Consider the following 20,690-nt stretch of genomic DNA (forward strand, 5'->3'; position numbering starts at 1 on the left):
GCTTTGATGAGTTTGGTAGAGGATGGAGGACAATGCGTCGTGTAGACAATAAGCAAGTGGGAGATGAAACTGTCCTATCGTATAGCGAAAATGCTTATCGTATAGAAGAGCTACATGATCGTGTATGAAAGGCTAAACGATTGTGTAAACCCCGAACTCTAGGTTCCCTAGATAAGCATGTTTAGCCAAAGGAATATTATATTACATATTTATTAAGTAGAAATTATATATTAAATGAAGAAACCCATTCATTAGTTTGGCTGGAGGCACTAAGGGTGGGGTGATGTGGCACTCTACTCTTTGAACTCGGGAAGCAGCAGAAAGATTAAAAGGGAAGTGAAATTTCAAAAGCATGGTTTCGAAAATTGACAAAAGAAAATTTAGTAAAATCAGTGCCATTTGAAAGCTGGGAGAATCTAGTTTTCAAGGTTGTTCTATCAAAGAAATATTGCAAGAGGAGAAGAACAAAAGTGGAGAATTTGTAGAAGAGGCAGAACCTCGGATTAATCAGGGCCCGAGGTGAAGATTGGAAGCTTCAGGCCAAACTATAAGGAATTTTTAGCTGAAATTTTAAGGTAAGAAATTAACTCAATTCTAAACAAGTTTGTAGAAGAAAGTGTCTTAAAAATAGCTCTAGATTTTGAGTTATGAATTTTTGAAGTTATAACAGGGAATCAGTGCATAAGCAGATAGCTGCTTAGGAAGAACAAACAAGTAGTTCACTGTGGGAGTTATAGTGAGATATGGGGATGAGGATCTCACTTATAAAGGAAATCTCGCTAGGAATTGGGCCGAGTATCGCTGGTAAGGTAAGTATCGCTAGGATGAAAATTTGTCAGGAAAAGCTTGTTCTCGCTAGCAAGGATCTCGTTGATCTCACTAGCAATGATCTTGCTGATCTCGCTAGCAAGGATCTCTCTGATCTAGTTAGCAAGGATCTTGCTTATAGGGATCTCGCCAGTAGAGCTGTATTTATTGATGAAAGTTCCTTTAGTAAATGAATTATTTAAGGTATTTTACTAAGAATTCTAAGTAGTTTAACCGGGAATTATGTCCTTTCAGAACAAGAAGAGCTAGGAGAGGTGTATAAACCGTTAGGAGCCCTGAAGAGCGGTGAGTGACTAAGTGAATTAATGTCTCCAGTACTTATGCATATAAGATCAAGTAAGTTATAGTGACACGAATGATGAATTTATACTCTTTCAAGCAACAAATGGTTGGATAATAACTTAACGCATGTTTTTCGGCTTGTATATGTGTAGCACAGGCCAAGGTATGTCATGTAGTCATTACAAAAGTTAAGTTCTAATGTTGAAATATGATTCTTAGAGGAAGGCTATAAGAAAATGAGTTCTTGTGTAGAAGGTAGGCAATGGAACTTAACTTGATTCTATAAAATACCCCAGTACCGAAGGACATTTGAGAAGGTACCTGATCAATTTGATACCGAAGGACATTTGAGAAGGTACCTGATCAATTTGATACCGAAGGACATTTGAGAAGGTATCTTAGTAGCTCGATACTGAAGGACAGGTTTGAGAAGTTATCTGAGTGGAAGTACCTAAGGTATGACGGTACTTAGTATGGCCACATGCACGTAGACAGTTTTGAATGAGAGGCTGAAGTATGGGTCTCTTAGTCGGTAATAAACGTTGGGAGCTAGAGCATTTAGGCTCGTTCTCAACTAGGAAATAATGATGTTTGATGATATCTAAGAATGGTTTAAAACTACATTTAGAGAAAATTGCTTGAGTTACTCATTAGTATATTTACATGTTTATAGTGATGGTATGCTTGATGTTATACGATTCTATAGCCGCTCACTGGGCTTTTAGCTCACAGAATTTCTGTGTTTTCCCTTTTCAGGTAGCGGTCAGTTTCCTCAATGTTGATCCTGTTGCTGCTTGCCACTAAAAGACTCGGCTTATTAAGAGGACTTAGGTTGTTGATCTGTTTATGTACACATGTTTGGGTGGGACTAGGGCTCTGTTAGAGATGTTTGGGCCCATCCGTGAATGTTTCTCCCCTTAGACGTTATATCATAGCTGTATGCATGTGTTTATATAATATTTTGATGAACTTTTAGGGAGGCATACCATATTCATACATTATTAATGTTGGCATTTAAATTAGAGGGCTAAGGTGGTGGGTGCTGGCGGCAGGGCTAGTAACTACCGCGGTCATATCCTCTTTTAGATTAAGAGGGTAATCTGGAAGGGGGTTTGATAGATCGTTTAGGAAAAACGTATATGATCATTTAGAGAAAACGTGAGGCAGACGATCGTTTAAACGGACGAGCTTCTATCGTATAGGCTCTCGCGATCACTTTCACGAATTCTTATGGGCGCAGATGAAAATATGAATGCACGATCATGAAAAATGAAAACGATTTTCATTTTTAATCCGCTGGTTACCTTAACCAACGCAGCCCACTACCCACGTCCGAACGTGGATAAATTCGTTAATTATCATATAATTAATCAATTAATTTAATTAATAAATATAATCATATTATATTTATATCCTATAGTTTGATATCACATATCTACTATAGTATTTTCTCCTCTACTTGATGTAAATCATATTTATATCTAATTTCCTCCAAATTAATGTATCTCATACATTTAGCCAATTATATCATATATAATTGAACTTCCTCTAGTTAATTTGAACATTTCAAATTAACCCAAATACTGGTTCTCAACTTTATCCAAGCTACCCAGGTGACCTAATGGACCCGTGGCTCGAAGCACCAATGGTACGTGAATAGCTGACTAAACTCTTAAGCCACGAGATCTACCATCCGTTAACTGTTAGTGATTCCAGTAAAGACCAACAGCTGAACTCTTCTTACCACAGATATATTTCTGTGTCCATCGGATATAACCAATCATGAGTACGATGACCCTTCACAGATGCTCGTAAGTACAGCTGGGCCAATTTATCATTTTGCCCCCGTAGTTACATCTCACTCCTTAAGTACCATTGATTTTTCTAATGAACAATACAACATAGTCCAACTATGTGTGAACAACTCTCGGGCCAAGAGAAGGTGTGTGGCGCCACATCGTTCAAGCCCCGGAATCAACCCTTAAGGGAGCCATCTATCTACTTACCCCTACCTCGGGGAAGGAGTGAATTCCATCTTGTGTAGCTGAGTTCCTAGCTCCCAAATCCGACGAATCCCCAAAATGGTAGGTTTGAATTAGCGACCTGGCCACTCGCACCCATACAAATCAAAGGACCGCCCTCAATGGCAGGAGTTCCCAACTCACTCAGGATTGAGGTCATGTTACCTATGGTCATCCTAGTGAAGTGAAGTCTCTGTCATGAACGGTGTTATATAACGAGACATTAACACTTCGTGGTCAGGTCTTATACAAACTCTTTATATAGGATGCCCTCGCTCGCATGTCCCCAACACGAATGATCAGAATCAGACCATCCGTGACAAGTCACAACATATATGACCATTCCACAAAGCAGGTCGCGTCCGTAGCATTACCAGGATAAGGTTTCCCTCCTTTATCCATTCACTACAGACCATTTTGGTTATCACTCAAGACATGATCCACTTGTATGTCACCACATACATGCTTGAGTCACATATAGATAACCAAATATTTTATGTTTATTGGTTTGTGGTAAAGCAAATAAAACAATTAACCGAGCAAAATACAAGATGTGAAGTGAATATCATATATTAACAACACAGGTGTTCATATATACTGTTTACAAACTATAGGACACGAGACTTTAGGGAATCAACCCTAACAATCTCCCACTTTTTCTAAAGCGAAGTGGGGTGTACAAAAAGTTACAAAACAATAAACTAGGGCATAAAAGCCCAGTACAAGAAAACCTCCCACTTGCCCTAGTCTAGCTGCAAGCGATCTTGTAGACCCATGCTCCGTAGGTGACCCTCAAACACTGTAGCCATGAGAGCCTTCGTAAACGGGTCAGCAACATTGTGCTCTGAAGCGATCTGCGTGATGATCACGTCCCCTCGATGCACTATCTCGCGGATCAGATGATACTTTCGCTCTATGTGTTTTCCACGCCGGTGACTCCTTGGCTCCTTGGAGTTTGCCACTTCCTCACTATTATCACAATAGAGGGTAATGGGCCTAGACATATCTGGAACAACTTCCAGATTTATCAAGAACTTCCTGAGCCAAACGGCCTTCTTAGCAGCTTCGCAAGCCGCTACATACTCTATTTCCATAATGGAGTCGACGATGCACCCCTGCTTAGTGCTTCGCCATACTACAGCTCCTCCGTTAAGAGTAAAGACTGACCCTGATGTGGACTTGTAAGAGTCCTTATCAGTCTAAAAGTTAGAATCCGTGTATCCTGTAAGGATCAAATCCTCGAACCATACATGAGCATGTAGTCTCTTGTTCTCCGAAGATACTTGAGGATGTTCTTCATTGCGGTCCAGTGACCTTGGCCTGGGTTAGACTGATATCTACTGAATATGCCCATAGCGTAGCAGATGTCTGGACATGTACAGAGCATCACGTACATCAAACTGCTAATGGCAGACGTATATGGGACCCATCTCATCTTCTCAACCTCTTGAGGCGTCTAAGGACACATTTCCTTAGACAAAGTGACTCCATGCCTGAATGGAAGTAGGCCCCTCTTGGAGTCCTGCATCGAGTACTTGAGCAACATCTTGTCAATGTACGATGCCTGAGACAGTGCTAGCACTTTGTTCTTACGATCCCGAAAGATCTATATACCTAAAACAAACTGAGCCTCTCCCAAATCTTTCATTTGGAACTGGGTCGCTAGCCAGTTCTTAACTGTAGTCAGTAAACCTACATCACTCCCAATGAGTAGGATATCGTCTACATACAATACTAAGAAGACTACTGAAGCATTGATGATCTTTTTGTAGACACAAGGTTCATCAACGTTTTGGTCAAAGCCATACGACTTGATCGCAAGTATCAAACCATATGTTCCAAGATCAAGACGCCTGTTTCAGTCCATAAATGGACCGATTCAGTTTGCAAAATTTTTGCTCTTAACCTTGGGTTATGAATCCCTCGGGCTGAACCATATAAATGGTCTCCTCAAGATTGCCATTCAGAAAGGCCGTCTTGACGTCCATTTTCTAGATCTCATAATTATAATAAGCTGCAATGGACAGGAGGATGTGGATCGACTTTAACATGGCAACAGGCGAGAAAGTCTCCTCATAGTCGACTCCCTCTATCTGGGTATAACCCTTTGCCACAAGTCGAGCCTTGAAGGTCTGTTCCTTCCCATCAGCACCTCCTTTCCGCTTGTAGATCTATTTACAACCTATAAGACGAACCCCATCAGGCTAATCTACAAGATCCCATACTGAGTTGAAGTACATCGACTCCATCTCGAGATCTATGGCCTTGACCCATTCATCCCGGTCAACATCCTCCATTGCCTTCTTATAAGACAATGGACCCTCAACGTCGCCATCTGTTACCATAGCAAGGACTTCAACAACGTAGCCATGAGACCCTGAACGGGTGGGTTCGCAACCCTCCCACTACGTCGAGGTTCCCTCAACTCTTGAGGTGGAACCGACCTAGTGGATGAACTCCCATCAACAACTCTTGTTGATGTAGCAGGTACTTCAACAACTCTTGTTAAAGTTTCAGTAGTTTCATTGGAAAGCTCATGCAACACGACTTTGCTTCGTGGACTGTGCTCCCTTATATGATCCTCCTCCAGGAAAGTAGTGTTTGTTGAAACAAACACCCTATTTTCCATTGATCATAAAAATAACCCCCTCATGTACCTTTGGGGTAGCCTATAAAGAGGCACAACCTCGACCGTGCTTCCAACTTCTTAGGATTAGCCTCAAGAACATGTGCAGGACAACCCTAAATGCAGAAATGACGTAAACTAGCTTTACGCCTGTTCCACAACTTCAGAGGTGTTCTTGCAACACTCTTGGAGGGAACGCAGTTGAGTATGTACACCGCAGTCTCCACTGCGAAACCTTAAAACGAGTCCGGTAAGGAAGCGTATCTCATCATCGAGCGAACCATGTCTAACAAGATCATATTTCTCCTCTCCGCTACACCATTCTGCTGAGGTGTACTCAGCGCTGAGAGTTGGGAGACGATTCCATGTTCTATCAAATAATCCTGGAATGCTGATGCATTATTTTATGTTGTGAAATTATGGAATGAAATGCGGTGATGGAAATGCATTGAGCAATAATTTTTCTCAGCAGAATTCAAGTATAAACCCCACTGAGTTTCCTGATAAGTCCAGGGTCGAACTCAGAAACTAGGGAAAACGGTATGTGGTGGTAATTTTCAAGAAGACTTTGCAGTAACAAAGAAATCAAATAGTTGTTTTGGGTTATTGTATGCGGTAATAAAATAAACGAATGCGGCGGATTTGAGAAAAGTTCGATTATGTGGTAGATACACTGAGTGTGCGGAGGAATGGGTTGAGAAGGTCTTTTGCTAGCGTTTCCCGGGAATGCGTCAAACTATGCAATCGTGCTACACTCATGCGGCAGCAAATCATTTTCCAATGCAAGTGTGGTGCTCCTGGTTCTAGGACGCATGTGTTGAATGCAATGATGTCCATAGAGCTTATTCATAAGCCTCTACTCTTTTCCTATACGATGATGCAAGAGGCATACAAAGACAAGGTGATCGCACACAATCATATCCTATCTTTAGGATGCATGCGATGCGTTAATAGCAAACAGTGCTTATTCCTAAGCTTCTATCTCTTGATTATGCGTTCTAATCTGACTCTTTTGAGCCTAGATTCTAACCTGACTTTTCCAAGCCTAGATCCTGTCCTAGACTACTCTCCCGAGTATCTCTAATGGACGAATGACGCATACATAATACAAGATAATCGCATAGAGTGAAGATCCCCAGTTATGCTAGCTAAGTGTTTCTCAACCCATTCGACAGATTTAGCTACTCATGTGTAATAAACAGAGACTGGACAGATATAAAGAAGTAAATTACATTTCTATAGATGAGTTTAAGTACAAAATGGCAATGGAAGATAAGGATAGAGAGCCTGATAGCAATCCCTTGCTTCCCAAGGCTTTTTCACTGTCAACTCTATTCTGTTCAAAAGATATTCCTGCTTCCGTAAGAGCTGGCCCTCTCTCTGATCTTGAAGCTTCCGGCACTCTTTCAAGTTCACCGGAACGATCTATCGGCACAATCTCGCTTATCTAGCTTCCGCCTTAAAGTAAAAGAAAAACTAAAAATAAGGCTATTCTAACTATGGAGAAAATTATTTAAGTATCTAAACTCTCTGAACTTCTTTTCTGATTGTTGCCTTCTGTATTTATAGAGCTTCGGTGTGAAAGGAGTCTTCTCTCTTATGATTGCATAGATGGGATGGCTTTAATTCTCTAACTGATGTGCCAAATATTTGTCACCGAAAAGCTGAGTGTACTTGTTATCGTTAGCGGCTTGTCAACTTAATTCGGACTCGACCGTCATCAGCTTTTTGTCCCATCGTGATTAATTATGCTTTTCAACCAGATGCGCCCACCAAGTTGCATCGGCTCTATGTGGCAATCCTTCTTGAGCAGATGTTTGCGAGCACAAATCAACACAAAGCCTTGCGGTAATGCTGCGCTCGATCATTGATTTCTTGTGATCGCACTTTCTGCCTTCTGTCAACGCATATTCTGCATAAAAATATAAAAGTTAGCTATTTTTATGCGATGAACGCATGTGATCGCAATGTTATGAACTTAATGCTTTTTGGACGCAATCTAACATATTTTATCAACGCAAACCTTCATTGTTTAATAACTTAGCACTGTAATAACATGCATTTCTGCCCGTTATCACACCCCCAAATTTAAACAATACTTTTCCTTAAGCATAAGCTAAAGATTTCCTTTAGGAAGTCAACCACAATCTCTTTTCCTAGATTTCTCAAGGATACTTCATTCAAATCCTATACACCAAAATTTCCTTAATTCTTATTCAAGTCTCTTCTTAAAATATTTCTAAAACCTAGGGACTGCAAGTTTAACCTTCAAAAGAAATTTACTAGATTCCATGACATCGCATGATTTATTTCAAAAACACTTTTTTCTGCGGTGTTAACTGATTTTTATCCTTACATATTTTTGACATTGTTATTTTTTTCCGACCTTGCGCTGATCCAAGTGTCTCACCTTCGTTTTGGCTTGCCCCCATATGTGTCATGCAGACATCCAACTACGAACAAGGCGCTCTTTCTCAGACTAGACTCATACCTACTTGGCAGTGGAGTTGCGGTAATTTATTTATGCGTTGATCTTGGCTACTTACTTTCGTTTTGGCTTGCCCCCACGTGTGTCATGCGGACATCCAACTACGGGTAAGTGCCCTTCACAACTTAACACTTATCAACATGGGTTTCCCCATTGCGTTGAAAGTGGAGTTGTGTTTTTTTTTTTTTTTTTTTTTTTTATAGAGCTAAAAATAGCAAGGTCGAAAATAAATACCTCATCCCCAAATTTAAAATGCGGTAATATCCTCATTTCCAATTGAGTGAAAGAAGTTATGCGATGTTCTTAGGAAGCTACATAAAGAGTCAGTTTGAAAGAAAACTAGCAGACCATTAACTTCTAGAAATATTTCATGAGGGGACTGTCCTAAAATTAAGTTGACTCTCGTATATACGAAAAATAGAAGCATGTGTTTCATCATTGAAATCATAATTGGCAAAGAGAAAGCATGCGGTGACATACTAAATTTATCAATGTTAAATGATTGCGGTAATCAAAGAGGATGCAGTGATAAAATTTTAAAATTAAAATGCAATGCGATAGTGCAGAATTTGGAATAAAGTGAAGGAAAAATACAACCCCCAAATCTGCGTTGTCGCCTGCATTGTTTGTTGACGCATCCTGCTTTGCTGTGATTGACCTCCTTTGGATTGCGGTGACAGAATAAAGTAGTTGCATCTTCGTGTAGCGCCTCTGCAATCGTGTGTCGTGATCGTTCGCAAAGAAAACAATGAGAGGGTCAAATGATATTAAACAAGACAAAATCTTTTACCGTAATCTTTTAGCACGATCGCACGAGTTTTTTTTTTTTTTTTTAAAAAAGTAAAGAAGTAAATATGCGATATCAGATAATAATAAGGTGATGAAAGTTGTCTTGGTGTAGGAAAAGGATATTTAAAAGAGTTGTGTCCCTAATGAGGTTGATTCACATAGTAACTCAGGGACTGCTTATTCCAAGTTGGGCCTTTCACATCCACGGTGGCTTTTTCTTCTTTTCTCGATCTTTCGGAATCTTGATTGCCTTAATTCGGAGCTTTTCCCTATTGATATTCATTGTGATTTCCCCCTTGTGCACATCAATTTGAGCGCGACCGATCGAGAGGAATGGTCGTCCCAATATGATAGGCGCATCTTCGTCCGCTTTATAATCCAAAATGATGAAGTCTACCGACAAGATGAATTTATCAATTGAGATTGCGGCATCTTTCAACTCTCCTTGGGGATGTATTCAAATCTGTCCCCAAGTATGAGAGTCTCTGTCGTGGGCGTGAGTGTGCCAATATTCAATCGTTTGAAGATTGATAGTGGCATTACGTTTATACTTGCCCCAAGATCACATAGTGCTTGGCCACTACAGATCCCTCCAATGGAGTATGGTATCATGAAGATTCCTGGGTTGCACATTTTTTGTGGGATCACTATCGCGATCTTGTCTTCATCATTTTGTTTTTCTTACAATCTTTGCGGGATTGGTGGTAGCTGGACTTCTTCTGTCTCATGTTCTATAGGCTTGAGGGTGGATGCAACTTTGGGGTTCATCTTCTCGGGCTTTTTTGAATTATAAGTCAACGGGTCCTCGGTTGTCACTGCATTCAAGTTGGTCGTGATGGGTTTCTCCCCTACTTCTGCAGTCATTTTGTTGCTTAGCAAGGAGATTGCTAAGCATTGTTCCTTCCCTGTACCCCCAACGTTGCGCGGAAGCTCAGTTGAGCTCGGCAACACTCCTTGCGGTCTATTTTTGAGCTCGCCCGCTATTTGTCCCAGGTGAATTTCGAGATTTCGAATGGACGTTGCTTGGTTCTGAAGCGTTGATTCATTCTTCTCAATGTACTACTTCAACAAGCTCTCTAAGGACGAAAATTGCGGTGTTTTTGAGTTGCTAGCTTGGTTATGCTTTGGACCATTGTTTTGCGAGAAAAATCCGGGTGGCCCTTCTCTTTGCGCCACTGGTTGGAAGCTTTGTTGTTGATTTTTCCACGCAAAATTTGGGTGGTTTCTTCACCCGTGGTTGTATGTATCAGAATAGGGATTATTCTTTATGAAGCATACTAACTATGAATTTTCTGGGCATTCTTCCATCGAATGAGCATCTCCACAGATGACACAACTTCCAGTTGGTTGAGCAATTGCATTGACCTGCCCTTTCTTCGCTCCCGTGTTATTAATTGCAATGCCTTGTATCAAACTTATCATCGCAATCATTTGATTTTGTAGGGATGTGATGGCCCCGTTGTTCACGTCACTATCTTTAATTCTTAATCTTTGATCGCTTTCTGGCCAATCCTCGTGATTTTTAGAAATGCGATCAAGTATACTTTTGGCCTTCTCATATGTTTTGTCAAGAAGACCACCAGCTGCTGCCGCATTGGCAGCGGTCTGCGAAGAAGGGTTCAGTCCTTGATAAAAAATCTCCATCTACAAGCAGTCTGGTAAGCCATTATGTGGACAGTCTCTTACCAGCCTCTTAAACCTCGCCCAAGCATCGCTGAGTGATTCGTCATCTTCTTGTTCAAAATTTGTTATTAATTTCCTTCTACTAGCATTCTCGGTTGGTGGGAAATATTTCTTCATAAACTTTTTGACGACTTGTTCCCACGAGGTTATCTCTCCCGATTCGAGAGAATATGCCCATTTTCTTGCTTGATCGCATAAGGAAAATGGGAACAAAGTGAGTCAAACTTCCTCAGCAGAGATATTTAGGAACACAAAAGTGTTGTAGATTTCTATGAAGCTCCGGAGGTGGGCGTGGGGGTCTTCGCCACGCGTCCCTCCAAACTGCTCAGTAGTTTGGATCATCTGCAGCATTACCGATTTCATTTCAACCCTCGATCCGTCTAATGCTGGCCTCATGATTCCTGGAGAGAAATCGTAGAGGTTGGGCGACGCATAGTACCGAATGGGTCTATTGCGATCATTCGCCAAAAGGATAGGGTTGGCCATTATATTGTTTGCATTTGCAGCCTTTTCTTTCAGTTGTTCCCATTCTTGGGGTTCTGTCTAGTTGTTGGCGGTTGTCTTTTAATCGTCGTCGGAAATTCCTCTCAATCTTCGGGTCATAATTTGCCAGAGATTGAGAGCTACAAAGAAATAAAAAAAATTACCGTTAGCACACTGAATTGCTGAAGTCCCCGGCAACGGCGCCAAAAACTTGATGCATTATTCTATGTGGTGAAATTATGGAATGAAATGCGGTGATGGAAATGTGTTGAGCAACAAGTTTTCTCAGCGGAATCCAAGCATAAACCCCATTGAGTTTCCTGGTAAATCCAGGGCCGAACTCAGGGACTAGGGAAAACGGTATGCTGTGGTAATTTTCAAGAAGACTTTGTGGTAACCAAGAAATCAAATAGTTGTTTGGGTTGTTGTATGCAATAATAAAATAAATGAATGCAGGAATTTGAGAATAGTTTGATTATGCGGTAGATACACTGAGTATGCGGAGGAACGGGTTGAGAAGGTCTTTCGCTAGCGTTTCCCGAGAATGCGTCAAACTATGCGATCATGCTACACTCATGCGACAACAAATCATTTTCCAATGTAAATGCGGTGCTCCTGGTTCTAGGACGCATGTGTTGAATGCAATGATGTCCATAGAGCTTATTCATAAGCCTCTACTCTTTTCCTATACGATGATGCAAGAGGCATACAAAGACAAGGTGATCGCACACAATCATATCCTATCTCTAGGATGCATGCGATGCGTTAATAGCAAACAGTGCTTATTCCTAAGCTCCTATCTCTTGATTATGCGTTCTAATCTGACTCTTCCAAGCCTAGATTCTAACCTGAATTTTCCAAGACTAGATCATGTCCTTAGACTACTCTCCCGAGTATCTCTAATGGACGAATGACGCATACATAATACAAGATAATCGCATAGAGTGAAGATCCCTAGTTATGCTAGCTAAGTGTTTCTCAACCCATTCGACAGATTTAGCTACTCATGCGTAATAAACAAAGAGTGAACAAATATAAAGAAGTAAATTACATTTCTATAGATGAGTTTAAGTACAAAATGGCAATGGAAGATAAGGATAGAGAGCCTGATAGCAATCCCATGCTTTCCAAGGCTTTTTCACTGCCAACTCTATTCTGTTCAAAAGATATTCCTGCTTCCGTAAGAGCTGGCCCTCTCTCTGATCTTGAAGCTTCCGGCACTCTTTCAAGTTCACCAGAATGATCTATCGACGCAATCTCGCTTATCTAGCTTCCGCCTTAAAGTAAAAGAAAAACTAAAAATAATGCTATTCTAACTCCTTTTCTGAAGGTTGCCTTCGGTATTTATAGAGCTTTGGGGTAAAAGGTGTCTTCTCTCTTATGATTGCACAGATGGGATTGCTTTAATTCTCTGACTGATGTGCTGAATATTTTTCACCGAAAGCTAAGTGTACTTGTTATCGTTAGCGGCTTGTCAACTTAATTCGAACTCGACCGTCATCAGCTTTCTGTCCCATCGTGATTAATTATGCTTTTCACCTAGATGCAGCCACCAAGTTGTACCCGCTCTATGCGGTAATCCTTCTTGAGCAGATGTTTGCGAGCACAAATCACTGCAAAGCCTTGTGGTAATGTTGTGCTCGACCGTTGATTTCTTGTGATGGCATTTTCCGCCTTGCGTCAACGCATATTCTGCATAAAAATACAAAAGTTAACTGTTTTTATGCGATGAACACATGCGACCGCAATGTTATGAACTTAATTCTTTTTGGATGCAATCTAACATATTTTATCAATGCAAACCTTCATTGTTTAATAACTTAGCATTGTAATAACGTGCATTTCTTCCCGTTATCAAAGGCGGAGTCCAAAAACTCTCCACCTTGATCTGATCGAAGTGTTTTAATCCGTCTATCTAATGCATTTTCAACTTCAGCCTTGAACTCTTTGAACTTTTCAAAGGATTCAGACTTCTGTTGCATAAGATAAACATACCCGTACCTGGAGTACTCATCAGTAAAACTGATAAAATACTCATAGCCACCGCACATTCATAGGACCATAAAGGTCAGAATGTACTAACTCTAAAGTCTCCTTGGCTCTAGAACCTTTTCCAGTAAAAGGTCATTTAGTCATCTTACCCTCAAGGCAAGATTCGCACACTGGCAAAGAATTTTCTTCTAACTCACTTAGAAGTCCATTCTTCACCAATCTCTCAATCCTATTGAGATTGATGTGCACTAAACATAGATGCAGAAGTTGGGCATTTTATTTTGGAGAAATTCGTCGACGTTTTGATTGAGTTACGACATTTCTGAACATTTCAGTATTATGGAGGGAATTAATGGCTAATGGCCTTAGCACAAATAAATTCAATTCCAGATTTTCTGTGCAAATAAAAACACCATCTTTATGAATAAACGCTTTATTCAAATTAAAAGAACCAGTGTATTTACATTGCAATAAACACTTTACAGAAATAAGGTTCCTTTTTAGTTCAGGAACAATATATACATCATTTAAAATTAGAAACCTATTCTATAAAGCTAACTAGAGTCCCATCATTGCCACAACTGAGACGACGTGCTTGGTGCCACTCATATCGTCATCTCACCAGCCTCCAGCTATCGCCAAGATCTAATCCCTAAAAAGAAGAACAAACACGGTTAGTGGCGCCTGAATCAATTATCCAGGCAGAATCATCATTCTCCACTAAACAAGTTTCAAGCACAAGTATATCACATTTACCTTTATCCACCTTGGCCTTAGCCTTGGCTGCTTTCTTCTCCTTCAGGCACCGAGGATAGTTCCTCTTCCAATATCCATCTTGGTTGCAATGGAAACACTTTCCCTTAGCAACTGGTGTACGCCTCCTCTAGGCGAAGGTAGTGGGTTAGCAGGTGCCTTCCATTTTCCCTTACCACCCTTCTTTTTCTTCCCATTTGCAGAGTTAGAAGTAGAAGGTGCAGACTTTTTTCTTGAGGTCAAACCTCTATGGAATGTCTTGGAGGATGAAGCAACATTTGCCTCACTCTTCTGCCTCTCCTTACTTTTCAGTAAAGATTGGTATGTCTGCAACTCGTTGAGGAGAGTTGTAAGGTTATATTTCACTTTGTTAAGAATCACATTACTAACAAAGTGCAGGAAACTCTCCAACAAAGAATGTAGGATTATGCTAACCTGGCTACCCTCACGATGGTAGACCCATTCAACTCCGCCACATTAAAGTGGACCATCATGTTTAGCATATGTTCACGAACAGAGGTACCTTCTTGCATTTTGGAGTTGAATATGTATTTAAGAGCCTCATGCATAAGTTGTTCAACGGTTGTCCAAACATCCCTCGCAGGGACTCCATGATCTCACGGGCTGAGACCATAGGCTCATGCTTCTTGGCCAAGATGTCAGAAAGACTTGCCAAGATATAGGCTCGGGCCTTCTTATTCGCCCTTGTCCATAGCTTGTATACCTCTCGAACATTTCAAGAGACATTTGGAGCTGGAATAGGAGGACAAGCCTCCGTGAGAGCAAACATGAGATCCTTGATGATTAGGATCGTCGTGATCATGTGTTTCCATGTTGAAAAATTGTCGCCAGTTAATTTTTTGACGCTTAACAACGATAAGGTGTCTGTAGCCATTTGAAAAAGTTGCTGAAAAACAAACAAATCTTTATTAGATTTTGCTAAACCACTTTTAAACCAATTAGGTTTGTAAAATAGTTTCAAGTACCCTAAGTTATAGACTTCTATTTTGCAATGATGCCCTAGTGATTCAGGACAAACGCCACTGGTGAGGTGATTAGTTGTCCCTTCATTGGGATGAGACATTCTCAACCATTAGGCAGATCCAACTCTTGGAACTGAACCTAACAACCACTATTTTTCGGTCCAGAATCGTTAACCTTTAACTATTCCGTGTAAATGTAACCCCTCGTTTTCGGTGCCAGAGTCCTGCCCTAATGCGCTTATCGTAGGAAAAAGACAGATTAGAACAAGAAAGACTAAGTTACCTTGTCCTCTTACAGGAGATCAAATAAAGAAAGGCGCAAAACTGCCATCCTTTAGGGGGACACTCCTAGGGTGCCTCGAGGCGATGAATAGTAACTTTATTCAACCTAACGAGGGAGACCGAGGGATATGCTGTTGCACTTCCCGCTTCCACTTACTATGAACATAATCTGCATCCACCTTGATATTGACCTACCCAAACACCATTCGTTGGGGGACACGCCAAAGGTGCCGCGAGGCCGAAGATAGATCTCAAGGTGTGGACTTTAGGAGAAAAGTGAAAGGTTTAAGTGAAACATCTTATGCCCCAAGTACCTCCCGCTGAATGTCCTAGGGATTCATTAACCTAGACAATTCGGCTACTGATTTTAGTCTAAGTCTTCTTGTTAAACTCTGCTCATAAACAACGTTTGTTTATGAAATATAAACAAGTTCAAGTAGTCACATTTAAACACTTTAATGGACTGTCCTTAACTTGCATGCATGCATCAAATCTATCTAATTCACCTTTCCAAGTAAGTTCCCAGGTAGGGGTGTTACGTTTCCATCAACTTAAATACCCTAGCCTAGACAGAACCCGCCTTAGTCAAAAGGTCCCTTATAGATACATTTTCTATACTTTAACCTTTTATTAGCCAATTTAATCCTATTAAACTAATTAAAAGATTAAAGCCTTAGGGTTGATAATCATATTATAACCGTGATCTTAGGTCTATGTGATCCAAGTTTTAAACATTTTAAAACCATGAAATAAACCTAAGCGAGCATGCATGTCTTTCTTATTTCTTTTAGTTCTAATTTCTCTTTAACTCTTAAAAAGAAACAACTAAAAAACATTGAGCACAACGAGGCTTTTATAACATTTATAAAGTAACCTATGTGTCATGCTTCATGCAATGTCCGGTCATTACTATATAACTTTTATATTACGCGTAATAACCAAGCAAACATGCTATCATTCACCCTTATACTATAACAATTATAATATAAAGATGATGCATGTCAATGCTTTTTATCCATGCATAAATATAACTCTTATATTATAAGATGTATGAGCATGTTCTTACATAATTAAATCATGCTTCTATAAATTATAACGATTACAATAAAGAGATGATGCATGATCATTGCATAACCTAAGGTGGGATTTACTATATGTGCATACTATATGACATATAAAACATACATCGCATGTAATAAATAAAGGATTAATGGACCGGGATGAGCCTTTTAACCAAAAATCGGAATGAAAAACCCTATCTATTACATTTTTCATCAAGGAAATCGGTTCACAGGCGAACCGGGTCTTGAACCACCAGGAGGTCTTCATCGTGTAGCAAACTCCAGCAGGTAGATGATCGTTCAGCGTGCACTAGACGATAGAAGCATTAACAAATGATCACGTAGACAATGATGAGGCTACGAAGCTTGATCGTCCATGCGATTGTGTAGCGCGACGATCAGTAAACGATTTACCTTTGAGTTACTAAGCGATCGTTTAGTCAGTTACTAAGCGATGAAGCTAACTGACCTAAACGATCGTCTAGCGCACTTTAAACGATACACGAGCATTTCATCGTCTAACCGATGCGTGCAACTTAGTAAATGATTTACCTTGCGATGCTAAGTGATCGTTTAGTCTGTTACTAAGCGATAAAGCTTGCTGACCTAAACGATCGTCCAGCACACGTGCATTAAACGATACTCAGCAATCGCGTACCCGTTCGTCAACCTGATACGACCAACTTTTGATTGCATACCTCATCGTTTAACCGATGCGTTCAACCGAAATCGCATACTTCTTCATCTTCACGATGCGATGGACAACGATCGCGTAGAACTTCTTCTGCTTGATGCGATCAACCCTAGATCATCCCCTTCCTCGAAGAGCCGCAACCTTTGGCCAGAACTTCGACAAACGACTCAAGACTTCAAACACTTTGAATACAAACTCGATTACGATTATTTATGCCCAAAAACGCAGGGGCCTTTACAAACAACCGCAAATGTAAAAGAAATTAAACAAATCGAGGCAATTCATCCCAAAAACATCCATTAATCTAGTACATCCACAATAGATTTAACATTTAAAATAGCATAGAAATGCACCCACCATGAATGTATACGTTATTTCGTTGCGTTAGATGAAATCGGAGTATCAGAAACCCGGTTCTGATACCAATTAAAGGATCTCATACCAAGAGGTCCATGAGCGGGTTCAGATCGCTCCAATTTCAAAGTGACCGAAACACAAAAGATATACATTCAACACTAACAGTTATGCATATAAACCTAATTATCGGCATGCTCAGAACACAATAATTAACAAGGAAAGTGTTCATACCAAATGAAGACTCTCTTCCAACGTCTGAACCCTAAGTAGCGGAAACCCTCCAACGGATCTACCAACGCCCGACAGGTATGTCGACTGCAACAGCACGATCAGAACGTACACGAACACTACAATAGGGACGACACCACCACAAGAGAAACCCAGGTATCCTCGGAGTCAAAAACCCAAAGAGTGGGCTTTTGATGAGTTTGGTAGAGAACGGAGGATAATGCGTCGTGTAGACGATAAGCAAGTAGGAGATGAAATTGTGCTATCGTATAGCGGAAATGCTTATCGTATAGAAGAGCTACACGATCATGTATGAAAGGCTGAACGATCATTTAGGAAAAACGTGAGGCAGACGATCGTTTAGACGGACGAGCTTCTATCGTATAGGCTCTCGCGATCGCTTTCACGAATTCTTTTGGGTGCAGACGAAAATATGAATGCACGATCATGAAAAATGAAAATGATTTTCATTTTTAATCCGCCGGTTACCTTAACCAATGCAACCAACTACCCACGTTCAAATATGGATAAATTCGTTAATTATCATATAATTAATCAATTAATTTAATTAATAAATATAATCATATTATATTTATATCCTATAGTTTGATATCACATATCTACTATAGTATTTTCTCCTCTACTTGATATAAATCATATTTATATCTAATTTCCTCCATATTAATGTATCTCATACATTTAGTCAATTATATTATATATAATTAACCAGTCCAATTATATCATATATAATTGAACTTCCTCTTGTCAATTTGAACATTTAAAATTAACCCAAACACTGGTTCTTAACTTTATCCAAGCTACCCAAGTGACCTAATGGACCTGTGGCTCGAAGCTCCAACGGTACATGAATAGCTATCTAAACTCTTTAGCCATGAGATCCACCATCCGTTAACTATCAGTGATTCCACTAAATACCAACAGCTGAACTCTTCTTACCACAGATATATTTCTGTGTCCAACGGATATAACCAATCATGAGTACGATGACCCTTCACAGATGCTCGTAAGTACACCTGGGCCAATTTATCATTTTGCCCCCGTAGTTACATCTCACTCTTTAAGTACCACTGAATTCTCTAATGAACAATACAACATAGTCCAACTATGTGTGAACAACACTCGGGCCAAGAGAAGATGTGTGGCACCACATCGTTCAAGCCCCAGAATCAACCCTTAAGGGAGCCATCTATCTACTTACCTCTGCCTCGGGGAAGGAGTGGATTCCATCTTGTGTAGCTGAGCTCCTAGTTCCTAAATCCGACGAATCCTCAAAATGGTAGGTTTGAATTGGCGACCTGGCCACTCGCACCCATACAAATCAAAGGACCGCTCTCAATGGCAGGAGTTCCCAACTCACTCAGGATTGAGGTCATGTTACCTATGGTCATCCTAGTGAAGTGAAGTCTCTACCATGAATGGTGTTATATAACGAGACATTAACACTTCGTGGTCAGGTCTTATACAAACTCTTTGTATAGGACGCCCCTGTTCGCATGTCCCCAACACGAATGATCAAGATCAGACCATCTGTGACAAGTCACAAAACTTGTGACCATTCCACAAAGCGGGTCGCATACATAGCATTACCAGGATAAAGTTTCCCTCCTTTATCCATTTACTACAGATCATTTTGGTTATCACTCAAGACATGATCCATTTAACCGAGCAAAATATAAGATGTGAAGTGAATATCATATATTAAGAACACAGGTGTTTGTATATACTGTTTACAAAGCATAGGACACAAGACTTTAGGGCATCAACCCTAACATAGGCATGTTTGGAAGCATCTGGACAACCCCACACAGTGCGGGAAAGGCCTAGACAGTGCTAGAACATGCCAACATCGACTAGACAACCCCACATAGTCTCAGAAGGCTCTAGAAGAATCTAGAAGGTGTCGGAACATACCGGATGATTCTTGAAGGCTCATGGAATATCTAGAATGACCCAACATCAACACACTTGTACATCTAGATTACTCCGTAATGGTCTAGAATTGTCTAGAGGAGTCTAGAATGTTCTTGTATATACTTGGAAAGATATAAAAGGGTCTAGAATAACATAGGGACATTTCTAGGACTCCTTGGAGTGCCTAGAAACCTCCATGGCCGACGTTAAGGGAGCCTAGGTCGGTGAGGGAAAGTATAAATAGCCCAAAGGGCGTCTCATTTGTACATAGGCAATTCAATCAAGCAATATAGTAGCATTCTCAAACTCCTTCACGCCCACCTAGTTACGATCCCTTTCCCTTTGTGCCTTAGCCATTTTTGAACCTTTAAGGGCTTACTTGGAGTGTCATTGAAGCTCAATAACACCCAAGTGCTGCATGCTTAGCCACTGAAATCAGTCGGAGTGTGACAGTTGGTATCAGAGCAACGATCTCGAACCTAGGTACCCCTTGACAACATTGCTCTACATATGGCAACAGGGGAGGGACATGTATCCCCTGCTGAACAGGTCATTGAGGGACCAGTCACCCGGGGACGAAAGAAACATCATTCTCCAACCAAGCGCTCGAAATCTAAAGGACCAGCCGTGCGAGAACACATGGACATCTGCATTACCGCCCTTGAGCAAGGCTTGGAAGATGTTCAGTTGACAATTGGTAGGTTGAGTGACGATTATGATGCCCTTGTCCAGGAGAATGTTGAGGTAACCTCTGCGGCCCGTGATATGATTGAGGAACTTGGCCGTGTGTTCAGGAAGGAGATTAGTACTCTCACCACCGGGGTAGCTGACTTACACAAAGCACTTGAAGGTAAAGTTCAAGAACTTTACTCTCAAATGGATAAAATTCAAAATGAATGTAGAATCCCTCGAACCACTAGTGGCCCAAAATCCACTAATTACAAGCCCGTTACACCTAGTGTGACCACGCTCAAGGTACCCAAACCGGATACCTACAATGGCACATGCAATGCCACAATGGTCGAAAATTTCTTATTCGGTCTTCAGCAATATTTGGAAGCTCTAGGAGTTTCAGATGATAGTGCCCGGATAAGCAATGCTCTTACATTCCTTCATAATTCTACCAAACTATGGTGGCGGTGGAAGCATGCCGAACATGAACGAAGATTATGCAGCATTAATACATTGGAGCAGATTAAGAAAGAACT

This window comes from Benincasa hispida, chromosome 3 (assembly GCF_027475165.1).
Source record: "Benincasa hispida cultivar pf3 chromosome 3, pf3_genome.v1.1, whole genome shotgun sequence".
Taxonomy (NCBI): Eukaryota; Viridiplantae; Streptophyta; class Magnoliopsida; order Cucurbitales; family Cucurbitaceae; genus Benincasa; species Benincasa hispida.